Genomic DNA, 20,259 nt, shown 5'->3' with positions numbered 1-20,259 from the left:
TGATTAACTAGGTGTCTTAACACATATAATTTAAATTAATTAATTAATTAATCAATTTTTATTATTAAATTAAGTAATTAATTAATCTAAAATGTGCTAAAAGAAGGCCTATGACGACAAGTCTCCATAAAACTTGCCGCCGAAGATCATCTATGGTGACAAGTTTAATGTGGAGCTATCACCATAAGTCCATTTAAAAAAAATAAATAAAAAGAAGGTAGAAAAGACATATGTTGACAGGTTCAATTAGACTTGTTGCCATATGTCTATTTTTTAAAAAATTATTATGGTAATTATTAATTAACAATTGTTGTAACTAATATTTAATTTTTTTCAATTATTAATTAATAATTTAAATATATTAAATTTTTCTAATTAATTCATAATTTAATGTTACCAATTAATTCATTTTTAATTAAAAATTATTCTCAGATTTGAATTAATTTAATTCAATTTATTAATAACTTAATTTTTTAACTAATTTATTTTTTAATTTAATTATATTTAATGTCTCTAAATTCAGAAAAATTAAATTACTTAGTTAACTAATCTTATATAATTAAATTAAATTTATTAATTAAGTGTCTCACACACATTTAATATATATTAAATTAATTAATTAAATAATTAATTTTTATTATTAAATTAAGTAATTAATTAAGCTTTTTAAATGAATTTAATGAAATCTATGTTTTTCTATTTATTTATAAGCCTGTTACTATATTATTTATTACTGCAGTTATTTTAGAAACTTTGACAAAAAATGTGTTGCTAAAATTTTATTTTGTACTAGTGTTTGTAACAATATTATAAACTTTTCCTTAACAATATTTGCTAAAATATATTTTTGTTCTTCTAAATTTATGTAAAATTTTAATTTAATTTCTTAATTAATTTTATAAAGTACATTTTCAATCCCCTAACTCTAACACCACTAATTTTAAATTAGTATTTTTTCTTGCCAAACATTGTTATTCTAAAAAAATAAACTTAATACCTCACTATTTGAAAATATTTTATCAATATTTAAAAATTTTTTGTAAAATTTGTGTGGAAAAAACTAACAACATTAGTGTTTGAAGTATGAAAAACTCCTTTGTAAAATTAAGGAATCAAAAGGAAATCTTGTATGTGAAAAGTTAAAGAATTAAAAGTGTGTTTTAGACTAAATACTTTAGCCACAAAAATGCCTTCCCATATAAGATAAGGCACAAGACGGATTTATAATTGTTAGTTACCCATTTAATGTCTTAATTAATGAAGAATTCCGGGGCAATATATTTGGTGCTGCGTGTACGTGTTGCAGTAAATAAGAACGTTGATGCAATAAGTAATTGACATCCTCGAGGAACAAAATGACATGCATATGAGCTCCTAATATACTTTCTCAACTTTTTCTCACAGCATTTTCTTCTCTATATCAACTTGCCCACATGTAGCTTAATTTCTTTCGTGGTGTCCAACTAATTAAGTTGGCTTTGAATTTCAATCATTCTTTACAGAGCAATATATAGCTTAAACCCCTCATTATTATAGATATATATATATATATATAAAAACATTTTTTTCTTCTCTTTTGCACAAAAAGTTTAGGTGAGGTGAGAAAGCTCATTAGAATTAAAACATATTTTCAAATTTAAAGAACACTTACAAAAATACTTACAAAGTGTCCACTAACAAAGTTTTCATATTGATAGTGAAATTTAATCTCACAATCTTGTAGATTATAAATCAAATCCTTATCAATTGGACCAAAAGCCTTGAGATTATTCTCAATCTTACCCAATGACGTCCTTGCCTTTCAACATGTTCATTTCTCTCGTCCTCTAAAAGTTTGCGAGAAATTTCCATTACCTCTTTAAAAGTTGTGAGAAAATTCTCAAGTATACCTTGATGCTCTGACCTTCCTAGTATTATCATTTCTCGTGGCATTTGCTCTCTTCTTTCAAGGATGCTCATCTCTCATGGCCTTTCAGAGAGCCGTGAGAAAATTCTTAAATACGGTACAATACAATAAAAATTTAATTAAATATTAGGTGTCAAATTGACTCGTTTGCTAAAAATGGCACTCATAATCAATATATATTTGCTAATATAAAATTTCAGTTTTAAAAATTTCGACCACAAAAAGAACGTTTAATAATGAAATTTCAACAACTAAATCATAATAAAATAAATTCAATACCATATCTTCACACGAAAGTTTTTCTCATAAACATCAGCAAAGGGAAAAATTAAACGTTGACATGGTCGAGATCACATCTATACGCACAGGCACAAGCGAGATACAACTTTCAAGCTCATCAGACCTAATTAGCCCGTCCTCAGGTATGCATTGCATAGATAGCGATAGTAAAAGGAAAAATAGTGTTTTGAAAATTTCAATATTTGGATTACTTCTTCAACGAATTAGCTTTATGCATACATTTCTTCCATGAAGAAAAGGACGGCCAGATTAACTAAAATTCGATTAGGTGTACCTAATCTGAGCTTAAAATCCAAGGTCAAGATGGAAGCTAATTAAATCAAGTTGGATTCTAAAATTACCAATCAATATGTGTAAAGTGTCTACATGCGTGTTTAACCTAATTTCAAACTTCACTACATGCAAGTTTAAGTTTTTCTGAAGTTTGAAAAACTATGAAATGCATAGAAAGTAAGAGAGTGGCACAATTTAGTCAACAGGCGGCTTTTTTATTTCAAAGGAGTAACACTAACCAGCTACCTTTTATTTCTGTATACAAAAGGAAAGTAGAACAAAGTCTATGTCATGTTTTTTCCACAGATAATCAACATTGATTTTCATAGCTAAACTAACCGTTCATACATATATACATACATAATGCTTGTTCCCTTAAATCTAGGGGAAAATTACATCTGAGAAATATCATAAAAGAGTTAAAGTTATTTACAAATAAGGATCAATAAGTAATAGATTGTTATTAAAATAAGAATATGGATTTGTTTGTTTTTGAATAATGACTTATTATTGGTCTTTGTTTGCAAATAACTTTCTTCATAGATCCTTAAATTAATGTGATTTTTCCTTAATTGAATGTAATAAAGTGAATCTGATAGAGATAGTAGGGGCCAAAAAAAAAAAACAAGAAGAAGAATCTAATAGAGATCATTGGAGTTGTCCTTCTTAATCACTTAATTATCTTCATTGTGATCACGTTTTATTAATTTCATTCTTGAGTGCAGGTACCTTATTTTATTAATGAGCCTTTAGATTCATCGAAAAAAATGTTGTCTCCTGTTCATTAACGTCGAAGATAATGCATGTACATATAAATTAAACATATGTTAATGAATTTACATTCTAAAATATTTTAATCATATTTCTTCCTATAAAATGTTACTTGAAATATTACTTCTTGAAGCAAATAAAAAATTGACTGACACAACCAAATTCCAATAAAATGTATTAATTTTTTTTAATAAATTAGTGTAACAAAGTTTCTAGTGTATGTGATCGTGTTGTGAATTTTTCATATGTTATTTTAAATTTGTTTATATATATGTTTGGCCACGAATTAATAACATAGTGATGACATTTTGGGAGTGTCCCATTTAATTGTTTAATTTATAAATCAAATAGTGCAGATTAAAATTTACAATTTAACAATCATACACGCCAAACAGGTTGCTAATATATGTCTAAACTAATTATTTGTACATGCTTAGAAAAATATCCTGTCCATCGATCACAAGTTGCTTTCTATGATCTAAACTGAGTTTAGTAGGGTCTATTTAATTTGTGTAGAAAGTTAAAGTCATATCCAAGGACATTATTTTTTTTTGGCCTGAAACCTAAGGAAACATCTAATCTTTACATTTTTGGTGATTTTCTTTATTTATCCCTTCTCAAAATTAAATTAGTAATCTTGTTAACTGCTCACAAATTACATTTAATGGACAATCTAAAGATAAAGAATTTGAGTTTGTATTTCTTTTCAAAACATCTACATTTTTCTTCTTCATCAAAGCAATTTTTTTTGGTTATTTTTAAATATGTTGTTATTAAAAAGAATTTAAATGCCACGCACTGTCACGAAATGAATTTTTTCCCCAGCACGTGTTAAACATAGATGATAGATCATCGTCTTGGACGAAAATTGTCATTATATTAAAAGAAAAGAAAAAGTTACATAAAAGCCAAAGGATACAATAGTGAGATAAATCCCAAAACCAAGGAGAGAAACTAAATGTAGAAAAAAGTAAATTGTCTTGAACCAATTGGTAATCTAGACTTGTAAAGGAACCGATCGTAAATGATGAAGGCCTGGAATCACCACATTCCTGTTGGCATTGCAAGAGAGAAATCCATGGAGCAGATTTTTCCTGAAACAAGTGATTCGCAGACTACCATCGAAAGCCATTAATAGAGCAGAAGTTGCAAACCATGCAGCATAACGGATACTCAATAGGTGGAAAATACTGAGTCCTGTAAGTTCTTAAATTTGAAGCCAGTGATAAACTGATTGCCCCTGAAAATTCCCAGCTGACACTAGTGAGAAGATGATTTGAATTCTTTCATGCAAATATTCCAATCAAATTGTCTAACCAACTGTGAATCAAGAGAAACACCTAATTCCCAAGGATGAGCAACTGAGATTAATCTTCTCGTCATTCCAGTCACAATTATTTTCAAACAAGTAGCATTGACTGTTGAAACATCTGATAGAAGATGTTTGATCCTGCATCAAGCCTTGACGGAGGATAAGGTTTCTAAGATGCCAAATCATACTCAAGAAGACTATAATCCGCTTCAGAGGATGTTGATCTTCTTCACTTAATTTTTGTTTTGAAAAGTTTTTAAACACTTCACAAACTTACATAAAAAAATTTACAGGAATTGCGTTGCGATCCGGGTGTCATACACATGCCCGTGTCATCTTGGTAGAAAGAATTAAGCTACTCAAAAATATATTTTAAATGGTGGCTGGCTTTCAATTTTTCTATATAAACCAGAGCCCAAGTGACTAGCTCCTTCGTAAATCAGAAAAGAAGTACGTAGTTCTCGCACTTTCCGCAGCTGAAGTCTTTCCATCTCATGAAAATGTGGTTTTCCAAGATAATGATCTTCTTCATTTTCTGGTTCACAGCATCAATTGGTGTTCATTCCCATACACAGAAACGTTACAAATTCGTTGTAAGTCCCCTAACATCGTGTCCGTCCGCCCCTTTTTGGGTTATAATTATCTTATAAGAATATTCACAAAATTAATTAAACGAAACTCTGCAGGTGAAAGAAGCCCAGTATACAAGGCTCTGTAGCTCAAAAAGTACGTTGACTGTTAACGGAGAATTTCCAGGCCCCATTATAAGAGTTCACAAGGGCGAAACTGTCTATGTCGATGTTCATAACAAAGGCAGATACAACATCACTCTACACTGGTACTTAATTAATTCCTGGTCTCGATCTCGTCACTTTCACATGCTTCACTTTAACCAGTTTTATGGCAGGCATGGAGTGAAGCAGCCGAGGAATCCATGGCCAGATGGTCCTGAATACATCACACAGTGTCCTATACAACCAGGAGGGAGGTTCAGCCAGAAGGTGATCTTCTCTACAGAGGAAGGAACCTTGTGGTGGCATGCTCACAGTGATTGGTCCAGAGCCACCGTCCACGGGGCTATTATAGTCTATCCTCGTCGTAACTATCCTTTTCCCAAACCTCATGCAGAGGTTCCCATCATCTTTGGTATGAGAGACACTTGATTAATTACTACGTATTAGTCCTATATAATCCCACCAGATATATAGTTCAAGGGAGATTTCTGAAAGATGATTCTTTTACATGTAGGAGAATGGTGGAAGAGTGATGTGATGCAGGTCTATACCGAGTTTCTGAAATCAGGAGGATCTCCAAACAATTCTGATGCCATCACTATTAATGGTCAACCAGGTGACCTTTATCCTTGCTCTAAATCAGGTATGTTTGTGTGTTTGTGTAAATTAGATAGATATCTGATGCAACGCTAGCTAGGTTCCTAACACTTTGTTCTGCAACGTTCAGAAACATTCAAGTTGGAAGTGGAAAAAGGAAAGAGTTACCTTCTGCGTATGGTTAATGCTGCAATGAACCTGATTCTTTTCGTGTCTGTGTCAAATCACAAGCTCACGCTTGTAGGCTCAGATGGCAGCTACACGAAACCATTAACAAGAGATTACATCGTAATAGCACCAGGGCAAACAATGGATGTTCTGTTACATGCTAACCAGAAGCCGAACCACTACTATTTGGCAGCAAGAGCATATTCAAGTGGGCTTGATGTTCCCTTTGATAACACCACAACCACAGCTATTGTTCAGTACAGAGGGAATTATAACCCATCTTCCTCTCCCTCGTTACCCTATCTTCCCTGCTATAATGACACGCAAGCAGCTTTTAGTTTCTACAGCAGCATCAGAGGGTTGCCTCAGAAATTTCCCAGCAAAATTCCAGTGAATATCTCCACTCACATAGTGACCACTGTCTCTGTAAACACATTTCCATGTCTGCCAGGCCAGACCTGCGAGGGACCCAACGAAACCCGTTTGGCTTCAAGCATGAACAACATCAGTTTTCAAAACCCAAGCATTGACATTCTGGAAGCTTACTACTATCACGTCAACGGGGTGTTTGGCAAGCGATTTCCCATGTTTCCGCCGTTGACATTCAACTTCACGGCAGAGTATTTGCCGCTAGTTCTGGAGATACCGAAGAAAGGGACGGAGGTGAAGGTTCTGAGGTATGGTGCAACAGTGCAAGTTGTATTTCAAGGGACAAACTTGGTTGCTGGGATAGACCATCCGATGCATCTACATGGGTTCAGTTTCTATGTTGTTGGATATGGTTTGGGGAATTTCAATGAAAAGTTGGACTCCAAAAACTTCAATCTGGTTGATCCTCCTCTTTTGAACACGGTTACTGTACCCAAAAATGGCTGGGCCGCCATCAGGTTCTGGGCTATCAATCCAGGTTCTCCAATGACTTTAATTAGTTCCATTTGTCAAATACATATATATACACCCTCTTCATTTAAAAATATAAAATATTTTTTTAAAATTAAATATTAAAAAATATAAAATATTTTTAATTTTTTAAAGTGTAATCATTATTTTTTAAAAAAAAAGTGTACCTATAAAATGAAATACTTTATTTATTTTCGAGTATTTAGTAAAGATGAATATAAAAAGATATGATTAGTTTAAAAATAAATAATTAGTTTATTGAGGTAAGATTTAATTAAAAATATTTTATATTTTTGAATGGAGGAGTATATATAATACAAAAAGTTCTACATTTTTATATTTGAGAGTCTTGTTTAAGATTTTTGGACATTTGTGAATCTCTGAAAATTGACACCGTTAATGATGTGTGGATGATAGGAGTGTGGTTTCTGCATTGCCATCTAGATCGCCATCTGTCTTGGGGGATGGAGACAGTGTTCATAGTGAAGAATGGTAGCAGGTCAAATCAAACTTTGATCCCTCCAGCACCAGATATGCCACCATGTTGAAGCTTTCTTCACACTCATTTGCGCTGTTTATATACAACCTATTATGATTTGAAGTATCCAGTGATGAATTATTTTCACGATGTTTAGATGCAAATATTGAATATTGATCATTAATATTGCCGTGTAATTTAATAATGTAACCACGCCTGTAGTGACGTGATATTATTTGTGTATTTCCATGTGTAATCTACTATTCTCATATATATTTATTGTATTTATTTTCAATCTAATAAACATAACAGTTACTATTCTACAATAAATTATGTGGGTTATGATTATCCCGATCCAATCTAATTTTTTTAGGTAAGAAAATTAATATTAAAAATAAACTTCTTATAAATAAATAAAGAGAAACTAAAAAAATAAGACGCCTGATTAGGTAATATGACAGTTAAAGCTAGAAAAAGAATCCAGGAGGGTCCTCATGTCATCTTCAATTATGATCCAATCTATTTCGTGTTGGTTAATAAATTACATGGGCCAATCTACTAACTCAAATTATATATATATATATATATATAATTTCTAAAACATTCTAACCCCTGTAATTGACAAGAAGTCTCCTTTAAACCCACCCGCATATATAATCATAACTAACTCTTATGCAAAGCATGACATCGTCTACAACTAGTGAGATTCTCGGCTCTTCCTTCCCATCCCATCCTTCTTTTCCCTTTCTAACTATCAGATTACGATTGAGACAGTTTAAATTTGATCTCCTATAAAATTAGTATTAAAATATTAAATTTTAAGAAACATAAATAATAAAAATCAAATTTAATATAACTAATTAATAGATACAGTAAAATAAAAATAAAATGAAATGTTTTATAAGAAATCCAATTTAGACCATCCAATAATTTTGATCTAATTGTTAGAAATTAAAAAGGGAAAGAGGAGAGGATAGAAAAAGAAAGAGGAGAGAATCGTGGACAGAAAGAGTGAGAGAATGAGAGAATGGGAGAGCGAAGAGAGCCACGTGGCATGGTGGCTGTCGAACTGCCCCAAGGAAGAGATGGAGGATCCGTCATTTTCCTAAGAAAACAATTTAACTTTCCCGTGCATTAATTGCATGGTGTCTTACTAGTTTTGTATTAATTCAAGTTTAATTTTCGCCTGCTATGCATTTTTTTCACCTCATTTAGAAGCAATTTCTTTTGTGACAGTTGCCGTGTGTATTTGATACTAGTTAATCCATATTTTAATATTGCTGGACCTGAAGGGAAAGCTGCAAGGTCAAAAATTCAAGGTCTTATTTAAATGGGAGAATCTCAAATAAAGAAAAGGGATGTGATATAATTACTAGTAAATCTTGAAAAATTTTGAAATTTCAAATGTAAAAAAATTAAAGTAATATTAGAATCACTAGTTATTAATTTTTTACTTCATTTATTAATTTACTAATATAAATTGTAAATTATATGAGTTGATATATCACTAAATATATAAAACTTGATATCAGTTGTTCAATTATAAGCAACAACATTAATTATTAAATTATTAATTTAATTTGTTAATTTACTAACGTCAGTTAAGGGTGTTCACGAGATGAGATCAAGACACCTCTATCCTGTGTTCCATACTATTCCAAAAGTTGTCCCATCTCTTAGAAATCGAGATGAGACTGGGACAAGATCAGAAACATTCGGATGTCTCAATAACTAAAAAATGTAGGAGAAAAGCTTGAATAATAATATTCATTAATTAAAATTTTAAATCACATAACTTATAAATTCAAAACCAAAATAACACTAATACATAAATTACAACAATTATTGAATTATGTCAATTACAATTTGAAGTATACAACTTACAGTCAAGTATACATGAGACGTAATATATTATGATAATAATTACATGTGATCTACAAGCTATAAGAATAGCAAAAAAAAAAAAAACAAGCCCAGTACAACATCAAGTCATTATCCTTCTTCTTTAGTTAAAATATATTAAGCTAGTGATTCTTTCAAGAATAAAGCAATAAATACGATACAAATAAAAGTTATTAAATATGTAGATATGAGAATAAATTATATTAATATAACTAATATATTGTAAAGAAAGATATGATCTTATACTGCTTAATCTGTGTCATTAAAATTATCAATATAAAAACCCTTTAGTTTTAAATAATAATAGCATATATTAAAATTATAATTAATATATTTAATGTAAATTTTTAGAATAAAAAATAATATATATATATATATATAATATTTGGAATGGAGCTGAGGGCAATCTCATGTCCCATCCCATCTTAAACTCCTTTCTCATCTTATCCCAAAAACTCTCGTCTTGATTGTTTTCGGCTTGGGATGAGACTTGTCCCGATATGAATGGGATGAAACTGGGCCAATCAGAGCAAGAACAAGTTGAACACCCCTAATGTTAATTGTAAATTATTAATAGGTCTTGTAATTTGTTAATATCAGTGGAAATTATTGACAGATCTTATAATTTATAATTGATATTAGTAAATTAATAAGTAAAGTTAGCAAATTAATAATTAATGTTACTGATTGTTTAACAAATAAATGTAATTTACGCTATATTGATAAATTAATAAGTGAAGTAATATAATTAATAACTAATAATTTTATATAATAAGTGAAGGATATTTTGATTTTTTTGTTTTACGGTTGAAGTTATTTTTACATTTATCCATTGAAATGAACTAAAATTTTAAAATATTTTTAAAACTCACTAGTAATTATGCCACATCCTTAATCCTTATTTAAAATTCTCCCTATTTAAATAATATTAAGTTTCTTGAACTTGTGTTGTCCGCCATTAAAACAATATACTGTACTTATCAAGCTGTCGTAAATTGCAATCAGTCTATAAAGACCAATTTGATCATTTCGATTATCTCCCACTTTACGGATATGGGTCAGCTTCAAAATCTGTTATCATGCTTTCTGCTTTAAAACAACACCTCAAAGTGATGCTGTCTTATAAATAACAATCATCACTTCATTACTACCGATTGTACCACCGGTTGCAAAGCTCTCTCTCTCTCTCTCTCTCTCACGATAATGTGGTTTTTGAAACCATGAATCAACATGCTCTTCATGCTTTGGCTTTCACATCCGTTGGTGTACGTTCCCAAAAACTGAAACATTACTACCATTTTTTTGGGCCAAGAACACGAGAATCATATGACTAAAATTAAAACTGCAGTACAGCAAACTCACAAAAGCAAATCACAAACAGGTTGAACGAAAGTGAAAGCAACACAAAAACTGAACAACACAAAGCAAAACTCAGGTTCTGTCAAAGGTGAACATCCTAGAATCAGAGTAGTCACCATCTAGGAGAGTAGCTAACTGAGGTCGGGGCAAGGATGCCCAACTTGAGGGGCGCATCTCCTTCCCTACGGCATGAGAGACCCAATCAAAAGCACGGTTTAAGCTTCGTGGGATCCACTTAAAGCTACAAGAGCTTAACGTTAGCCCAAGATTCCAAATATTATCCAAGATGTTAGAGCATTCACAGTTTGGGCATATGAAGATTCACGTTGCACAGCTTTAACCAAAAAGGAGCAATCTCAAAGAAAAGGCACATTCGACAGACCAAAGACCAAACAGCAAACCACACACTGATGCAAGGCTTCGGCTTCACTAAATAAAGGAGAAACAGCACGAATAGGTTAGCAGAGATGTGTATACACCTACCCGAGACCTCTCGAATAATGAAACCAATACTTCCTTTATTTAAAGAGCTAAAGAAAGCACCATCACAGAAGGCAAAGAAATTAAATTCAGAAGTAGCACAAACATTCCTCATTTGCATTAAATTGGCATTCGCAGTCTCTTGAGCCCTGCTAGCTCTCATTTCAGTAGTACACCAGTCATCAGTACCCCAAAAAACCTCAAAATAAGCAGTGGCAAGTTGAATAATTCCTTCAGGTTCAATGAGCATTTTTTCAAAAGTAAAAGTGCACCTTGCTTTCCATATTTGCCATAGGGTGAATGCAATCAGGGCTTTAGTCATGTCAGGAATCTCACTATGTTTAAGTAGTGGAAGGAGCCAAGCATGCATATGAGTAATGCGGCTTTCATTAATTCTCAAACTAACAGGACAACCAAACCAAACACGTTTAGCACGCTCACAAAGTAAAAGAAGATGTTTTAAAGTTTCCACATGCTCACAGCAGACCAAGCATTATGGATTAGAGGCACATCTCCTTCGCCACAAATTTTCATGTGTGGGTAAAGCTCCTTTGATAACTTTCCAGAGAAAAAATTTAATCTTAACGAGAACTTTAAGCTTCCAAATCTCCTTCTACATTTCACAATTTGTAAACCGTGATGGCGAGGGGCTTTTTTGACTGGGGGATTCTGATTGTTAGTTAATCGATAGCCTTTCTTAACAGAATAAACGCCATCTGCTTACTGTCCAAACAACTCAATCTCCACGTTCAAACAGTGGGAGAACAATCTGCAGGATAGCCTCTTTCTCGGACTGGGAGAGAATCCCATCAATTATTGTCAAATCCCACGAATGGTTATGAATTAAATCTGCCACCATCCAGTCTTTAGCTTCTTCACACAGAGCTCGTGAGGCCAATTTAAAACCTGTCAGTGAAGGAATGCAGGGGTCACCCTCTATATGGGTTGAGTTTCCATCTCCAATATTGAAGTATGCCAATGACGCTAGCACAGTGCATCCTTCAAGTAAGCCGAATAGGCCCAGGACTCTCGAGATCCTTTTTTAGCAGACAGAAAATTACTACATTTGATTATAAGTCTCCCAACATCAACAAACAGGGCAAGCCATTAGCCATCTTTTGATTTCATAACATTGTAATATCTTGCAGGTGAAAGAAGCAAAGTGTACAAGACTCTGCAGCACAGAAAGCATATTGACAGTGATTGGAGAATTTCCAGGCCTATACTCACTGCTTACAAGGGTGAAACAGTGTAGGTCGATGTTTATAACAGGGGCAGATACAACATCACTTTACACTGGTATATTTATGTCCTAATCTCAATCTCAGCACTTTTGATGCGATGGAAGAAGGAAATAAAAGCTATGAAGTTACAAATGGTTCACTCTTACTAATTAAATGTGGTAGGCATGGAGTGAAGCCGCCGAGGAATCCATAGCCAGATGGTCCTGAATACATCACAGGGTGTCCTATACAACAAGGAGGGAGGTTCAGCCACGAGGTAGTGTTCACTACAGAGGAATGAACCTTATGGTGGCATGTTCACAATGGTTGGTCCAGAGTCACTGTCCATGGGGCTATCATAGTCTATCCCAGCAACGACTTTACCTATCCTTTTCCCAAGCCCGACACGGACATACTCATCATATTTGGTATAAGAATCAAAGTCTTGGATAATTAATTAATGGTTGTCCAGTAATGGTCAAGTTTCTGAAAGATAATTGTATTCTTTCGCATGAGAATGGTGGAAGAAGGATGTGAGGAAAGTATATGCTGAGTTCCTCCAATCTGGAGGGACTCCAAGAAACGCTGATGCCATTACTATAAATGGCCAGCCAGGTGATCTTCATCCATGCTGAAACTCAGGTAGATGGACAGACTATATATAAGCTACGTAATCTTTTCTGATGATCAGTGTGTGAGGCTGTGAGCAGTACCTAACATCTGAGTTTTCTGCAACATTCAGAAACATTCAAGTTGAAAGCGGAGAAAGGAAAGAGTTACCTTCTTCGTATGGTTAATGCTGCAATGAACCTCATGCTCTTTGTGTGTATTTCGAATCACAAGCTTACGCTCGTGGGCGCAAATGGCAGCTACACGAAGCCGTTGACAAGAGATTACGTCGTAATAGGTCCAGGGCAAACAATGGATGTTCTGTTACATGCAAACCAGGAGCCAAATCACTACTATTTGGCAGTAAAAGCATATTCAAAAGGGGACGGAGTTGCGTTCGATAACAGCACATCCACAGCTATTGTTGAGTACGAAAGGAAATATATATAAGGCATCTTCCTCTCTCTCATTACCCTATCTTCCCTACTATAATGACACCCAGGCAGCTTTTAACTTCTATAGCAGCAATAGAGGGTTGCCTCAGAAATTTCCCCACAAAGTTCCGGTGAAAATTTCTCCTCACATAGTGGCCACTCTCTCTATAAACACGTTTCCATGTCCGACCGGCCGGACCTGCAAGCGACCCAATGGAACCCGTTTGGCTTCAAGCATGAACATCATCAGTTTTGAAAACCCAAGCATTACTATACTGGAAGCGTATTACTATCACATCAATGGAGTGTTTGGAAGATGATTTCTCATGTTTCCGCCATTGATTTTTAACTTCACTGCTGATTATTTGCCTTTACTTCTGCAGACACCTAAGCAAGGGACAGAGGTTAAGATTCTGGAGTATGATGAAATAGTAGAACCTTTCTCCAAGGGACAAACTTAGTCGCAGGATTTGACCATCCTATGCATCTCCATGGATTCAGTTTCTATGCTGTTGGATATGGATTTGGGAATTTCAACAAACAGTTGGTCTGCAGAAATTTCAATCTCGTTGATCCTCCTCTCATGAACACGGTGATCGTGCCCAAAAATGGCTGGACTGCCATCAGTTTAGGGCTACCGACACAGGTACAACATTAACATATCAATTATCAGACCCTTATACTCATCATTAAATTTTTTGTAACTTTGGGTGATATATACACGTGTGGTATGAGTATAGTAATGCATTGCCATCTAGGGCGGCATAGTTCTTGGGGAATGGAGACTGTGTTGATCGTGAAGAATGGGTTAAAGTTCAGTGAAACGTTGCCTCCTCCACCATCTGACATCCCACCCTGTTGAAGCCTTTCAGAACAGATTCATGCACGGACTGAAACTTTGGATATTATTATGTTGCTGATTTTTATTTTTTTTTTGGGATATTTTGGTGCATGGATATTAGTACGACGATGATATATTATCATGTAATTTATTTGGAAAATTATAATAAAAACAACAACTATAATATCATTATTGGCTTGACATCTTGTTATCTAGCTCCATCCGGGACCACAATAGTGAACACACGTGAAAGGGTCGATCGGATCTTACGTTGCAAAGATACTGATACGCCTAACGTATACGCATTCAATACGTTAATACTTTTATTTTTAAAAATATTGTATATGATATGTTTTCAATACATATAAATATATTTATAAAAAATCATAAAAACATTAAAAATATAATTTTAATTTAAAAAATATGCAATTTAGCATACATATATATTTCTTTATAGTAATATTAAACAAAATATAATCATTAATTATACTTAATTATCTATCAATACCTAATTGCTTACAGCATAGTCTTTACTAATAGTTTCATACTTAAGATTTATACGCCAAAAGATTATATTCATAATTAAAAATATAATTTTTATCTTTTTATTATATTTAAAACTGATTTTCCTAAAAAAATATAATCTTTGACTTTAAAAGCAAATCACAAGAATATATTAAAAACAAAAAATTTATATCATAATATTTAATAAAATTTAATTTCTTAAAAACAGCTTCAAAGTATTGGCATTAAAATAGTAATTTGTAATCTAGAAATATTAGATATGTATTAAAAATTAAAAAAAATAATATTTTAATACTCTATAGATATATATCAAAAAAAAGTATCGTTATTGGATACAATAATCAATGTGTATATATGTGAGGTAATTTGTAATATTAATGCTTCATAAGTTGAATATTGTCTCTCTCTTAAAATAGGTCCTTGCTTTATTTATTTTCAATATAATTGCTGACATTGAAATTCATCTGCATTTGTATAAATAAAAGGTTCCATGCGCCATATATCTATTATATATTATATTACTTTGCTTGTTAAGTTGCTCCATGTAGCTAACCACTTAAAAAAACTTTCTTTGCTCCGATAAAAAAAAAAAGACAAAGAATTGAAAAACGTAATAAAAATTGCTAGCCGAATCAGTTTTCCAATTTATAAATGCCAACTGCCAGCTGCCAAAAAGAAAAGTTCTAAACAAAATAGAAAACGTTTTGTTAGCCACTGCTTCATATAATTCGCTAACGATATTTAATGATATGTGATTGACAGAAAATATTCAATTGGATATGGTGTCACCCATTCATTATTCAAAATTAAAGAAATATTTAGGTAGACTGGTGCACACCATACCATTTATAATTTATCCAATAAAAAATGACATTAAATATAAATTAATTTTGATATTAATAATTTTGATAGTAGAAAGAGAAAATGCAAGAAACTAAATGTGCATTTTGTTATAAAAATAAAATTAATTTAAAAAATATCACAAGATTTTATTTAGATTATTTAGAGTATTTTAATTAAATAGACTGTAAATAATGTGGTACATTTGGTTTACCTAAGTGTTTCTCTTTAGAATTAATGTCCAATCCAATCTTAAAAGTTTTCAAAGTTTTTAATTTTTTTTTCTGTTTTGAAAGTGTTATACATTTTAACTTAACTGTTACTTTACTAAATAAAAATAAACTTTAAATCGTTGAAATGAATGTTATATATTTTTATTTAACTGTTACTTTACCAAATAAAAATGAGCTTTAAATCGCTGAAATGAATGTTATATATTTTATTTGACTGTTACTTTACTAAATAAAAATGAACCTTAAATTGATGAACTAGAATATAATACTCTAGGTCATAATATAAGACGAAATTAACAAAGTTGATGCTTATTAAGAAAGATTGGTTATAATCTTTAGATTGTTAAAAAACAAATTATAACTTTCTAATTGTACTCTTCTTTGTTATTGATGACCGTAATAAATTATTGTGTAGGAATTCAAATAAAAATAAATAAACAAGAGGTAAAATTGATTATTCTAACTTTATCTTATATGTAGAACTAATAAAAGTTTGCAAACTTTATCTAAAATTAAAGATAGGATATAGTACACCATTTAAGGGAGATGACACGTAGAACAATGATGGAAACTCATAAACATATTCTGGAAAACAACAAATCCATCTCATTGCCTAATATATGACCTCATAAAACTCAACAAACAATCTTTGTCTGCCATTGAAAGACGACGAATTTAAATATAGAAGGATTAATGGATCGGAAGAAGACTAGCGCTTAGCTGAAAAGAAACATTTGATTTAACATCTTTTGTTCGTTTTTCTTTTAAATGTTTTCGTGACATTTCTTTCTCGATTCTCATCTTCGTGCTGTTGTTTTCATAACCACCATTTATATAAAAAAAATGGAACAAAAAAGGAAGGAAAAGCCACTACTTATGATCATTCATGTAATTGGTACCTCACGTTCTTTTATTTTTGGGTGAACATTTCAATTCTCACTTTATTCTGTGATATATATACCCCGGGTGTAATATTGTATACGAAAATCTAGATGTAAATATATATATATATATATATATACACTCTCTTCTTTAAAAATATAAGGCATTTTTAATCGAATATCACCTCTCAATAAAATAGTTACCTACTTTTCAACTAACTCTATCTTTTTATATTTATCCTTATTAAACACCCTACAACAAATATAAAGTCATTATTAATGGGGGCCACTTTTAAAAAAAGGACAATGATTGCTTCTCAAAAGACTAAAAATATATTACATTTTTTAATATTCAACTCTTCAAAAAATAATTTACATTATTGAATGGAAGGAGTATATATTATCCATAATATAAAAACAAGGAGTATAGTATTTTCATTTAGATTTTATTAGTAAAATAGTTGTAAAAGATAAAGCTAAATTAAAGAAATGAGGAGAATTAAATACGAGCGAGGCATGATTAAAGAAAGGATTAGAATTACAGGAACTAATTCTTTCGAATTATCTATAGACATTTCCTTTATGTCATTGATCAAGAGGCATAATTAAGAATAAATTATAAGGTAAAAAGATCCGATGAGGAAAACGCGGGGAACATTGTGAAGGTAAGATTTTTCTTTCAAGTCTCACATGATTTATTTTTGTTAGCTAATACTATCAAATATGTATGTTTTCTTTATCGATCTCACTTTTTTTTAGGGATATTAACCCTGGAATAATTTTATAAATTAATGATCAGGATTAGCATTAGTTAATTATAGAGACAAGTAATTATTTGAGTTATGGGTCTTTATATTAAATATTAAACTAAATATGGATGAATTGTGATAAGTTGGATCTCTCCCTCTCCCTTACGCGCGCGCACAAACTCGTTGGATGAAAAACTCTTAGATTTTATAACCCTTTAATAATCGCTGGCTTCCTTTTACATGCACGACAGTACTGAGAAAATGAGAGGTTATTTATGATTGTAAGTGGTGATTAATTAATAATCAATCTGGTGATATTTAAGGATAATTATTCAGGCGATTAAATTTTTTCTGAAGGCAAAATCATGTTGTTTAATAAAGATATCTTATAACTCGTCAGTGCGTAACTCATGAACACGTACGCTTTTCACATTCATTTACTCCATGTCTTTTTTTTTTTTTTGGCCAATTCATTTACTACATGTCCGATCCTGAAAATCTCTAACGGGTTGTCAGACTCCGCCTCGCCGGACTTGTTTCGAATTTCGGCCATTTTCCATGAGCAAGTCTCTTCCGAAAGCTAGATTTATACTGAACATGTGTCGGCATGTCCGGACAAAACGAATTAAGATTTTAGTCCGACAAAGAAATGAAGACTGTACGATCTTGCAGCAGCCACTACTAACATATACTCCCCTCTTGTTTAAAGTATAAAATATTTTTAATTAAATTTTATTTTTAATAAAATAGTTATTTATTTTTAAATTAATTTTATCTTTTTATATTTACTTCTATTAAATATTTTACAATAAATATAAAATCATCCATCAATAGGAACACTTTTGAAAAATAGTAATGATTACATCTTAAAAGATTAAAAATATCTTACATTTTTTAACATTCAACTTTTAAAAAATATTTTATATTTTTAAACGGATGGAGTGTGTGTGTATAAAATAGCCATTTAATTTTTATAATTTTAACTTAATTATAACTTAATCTTTAAATTTTAATTTGTTATAGCTCAGCCCTTGAGTTTTTGACTCAGTTGTAACAATTTTGACCTCAAAATCATTAAATAGTTTAAAATATAAAATATTTGTTTGTTACAATCTTGTTATGTCGGTTTGTTGTAGAATTGGTTATAATACTCAACGGTTTTTCTTCATAACTATTGAATATTGTAACTATTTTTTTTTAAATAGAGATTGCATTTCTAATTGTATGTTATATAACTATATTCCAACACCCAAAAACATATTCTATCCCCCCCCCCCGGGCACACACACAAACGGACAATAAATTCGTACACAAAAGTTGTATATAATTTGAACTTGCTTTAGATAACAGCTAAAATATAAACATTCAAATCTCAACACAGACGTGCGCGAATATACAATGAATTCGTACACAAAAGTTATACATAGTTTAAACTTTCTTGATTTAAGCCAATTAGATAACAACTAAAATATAAAGATTCAAGTCTCAAAAATTGGCTAATTTTATCTATGTATATCATCTATGTGAACTTTAAATATACTTATATCACATTTATTTTTTTACTATCATAGTTGTTTGTTAAAGGTCAATCATGCTTGAAAAATACTATGTGCCAATTCTTCAAGGGCTTCTCTCATTAAAGCATAAGTATACATGTCACAATATGCGTCCTCATATTATTGTATGCAGTAACAGCAGCAACAAATTAAAGTCATGTTTATTAATAAAAATAATATAATGATGAAGATGTTGATTATACATATACACATTGCCTAGAAGAGTCCTAGTGGAAACACGTTGGATTATGTCCTCTGTGAATTTTATGAGACCGTACCCATAATCGTTGACATTGTCTGCTTGTTCTAGGCATTACGATCACATAATGGATAAAAAAAAAAAAACTGATCACTTAATGATATGACATGACCTATAGTGACATTGCTAACATAATCAGTTTAATTGCTTAATAATTAGTTTTTTAAATCCCTTCTCCTTTTATTAAACGGTTTTGCATATAATCATTTAATATAAGGCATTATATAAATGCTATTTTCTAGTTGTGAGCAAGCTAGCTATGAGGGATATAACTACAAGACAACAACGGATTGGTTTTGGATAATGATTATATTTGATTTGGAGCCTATCCATGTTGCATTTCGGAGGGTTTTTTTTTTTTCCTTAGATTTGTATGATTAATGGGTTTTTAATTAGACTTGATAATCATCATAACGAGAGCCCGACGAAGTTTCCCAGTGAGCCGTACAAGTGGTCTAATTACTTAGAGTTATCTTGTCCGATCCCGAGCAAGTTTTCCTCTCTTTTGTGTGTACGAGACTACATGAACAGATGGTTACAGAACCAGGGGAAAAAAAAAAAGAACAGAAAGAAATACAAACAGATCAAACGGGGTGAAGGCGAACTGACTGCAAAACATATAGTCATATATTAAGTTGGATTAATATTTGCATCTAAATATATCAGGAAAATAGTTCGGCTTTGAGTTGTGCAAATTAAATTGAAAACAGTGCGTGATTCGGAAAGAAGCTTCAAGATGGTAGCATGCCCCACGGTGAAGGAGGCGAAGTTTGATTTGACCAATATGGCTTCCCGTGGAAAAAGCATTATTTTGCCAACTGTAACTATACTATGTGCCAAATATATAAGGGTATTTTTGTCTGTTTGTTTTCCTTTAAAATTTGATCCTTTTCTGTAAATTCGTAAACTGGGGGTTCTTCAATGTAATT

The 20,259-nt window shown here is 31.7% G+C and overlaps 1 pseudogene; it reads left to right on the top strand.

Moving 5' to 3' along the window:
* The first annotated feature begins 5,028 nt into the window (after positions 1–5,028).
* LOC129298160 (uncharacterized) lies at positions 5,029–14,402 on the top strand (annotated as a pseudogene).
* Positions 14,403–20,259: the final 5,857 nt, after the last annotated feature.

The sequence above is a fragment of the Prosopis cineraria genome, unplaced genomic scaffold (genome assembly GCF_029017545.1).
Source record: "Prosopis cineraria cultivar Desert tree isolate PC_DT_omini unplaced genomic scaffold, ASM2901754v1 PC729, whole genome shotgun sequence".
In the NCBI taxonomy this organism is placed as follows: Eukaryota; Viridiplantae; Streptophyta; class Magnoliopsida; order Fabales; family Fabaceae; genus Prosopis; species Prosopis cineraria.
The sequence above is the reverse complement of the archived record's forward strand: the minus strand, read 5'-3'. Positions and strand labels throughout refer to the sequence as shown.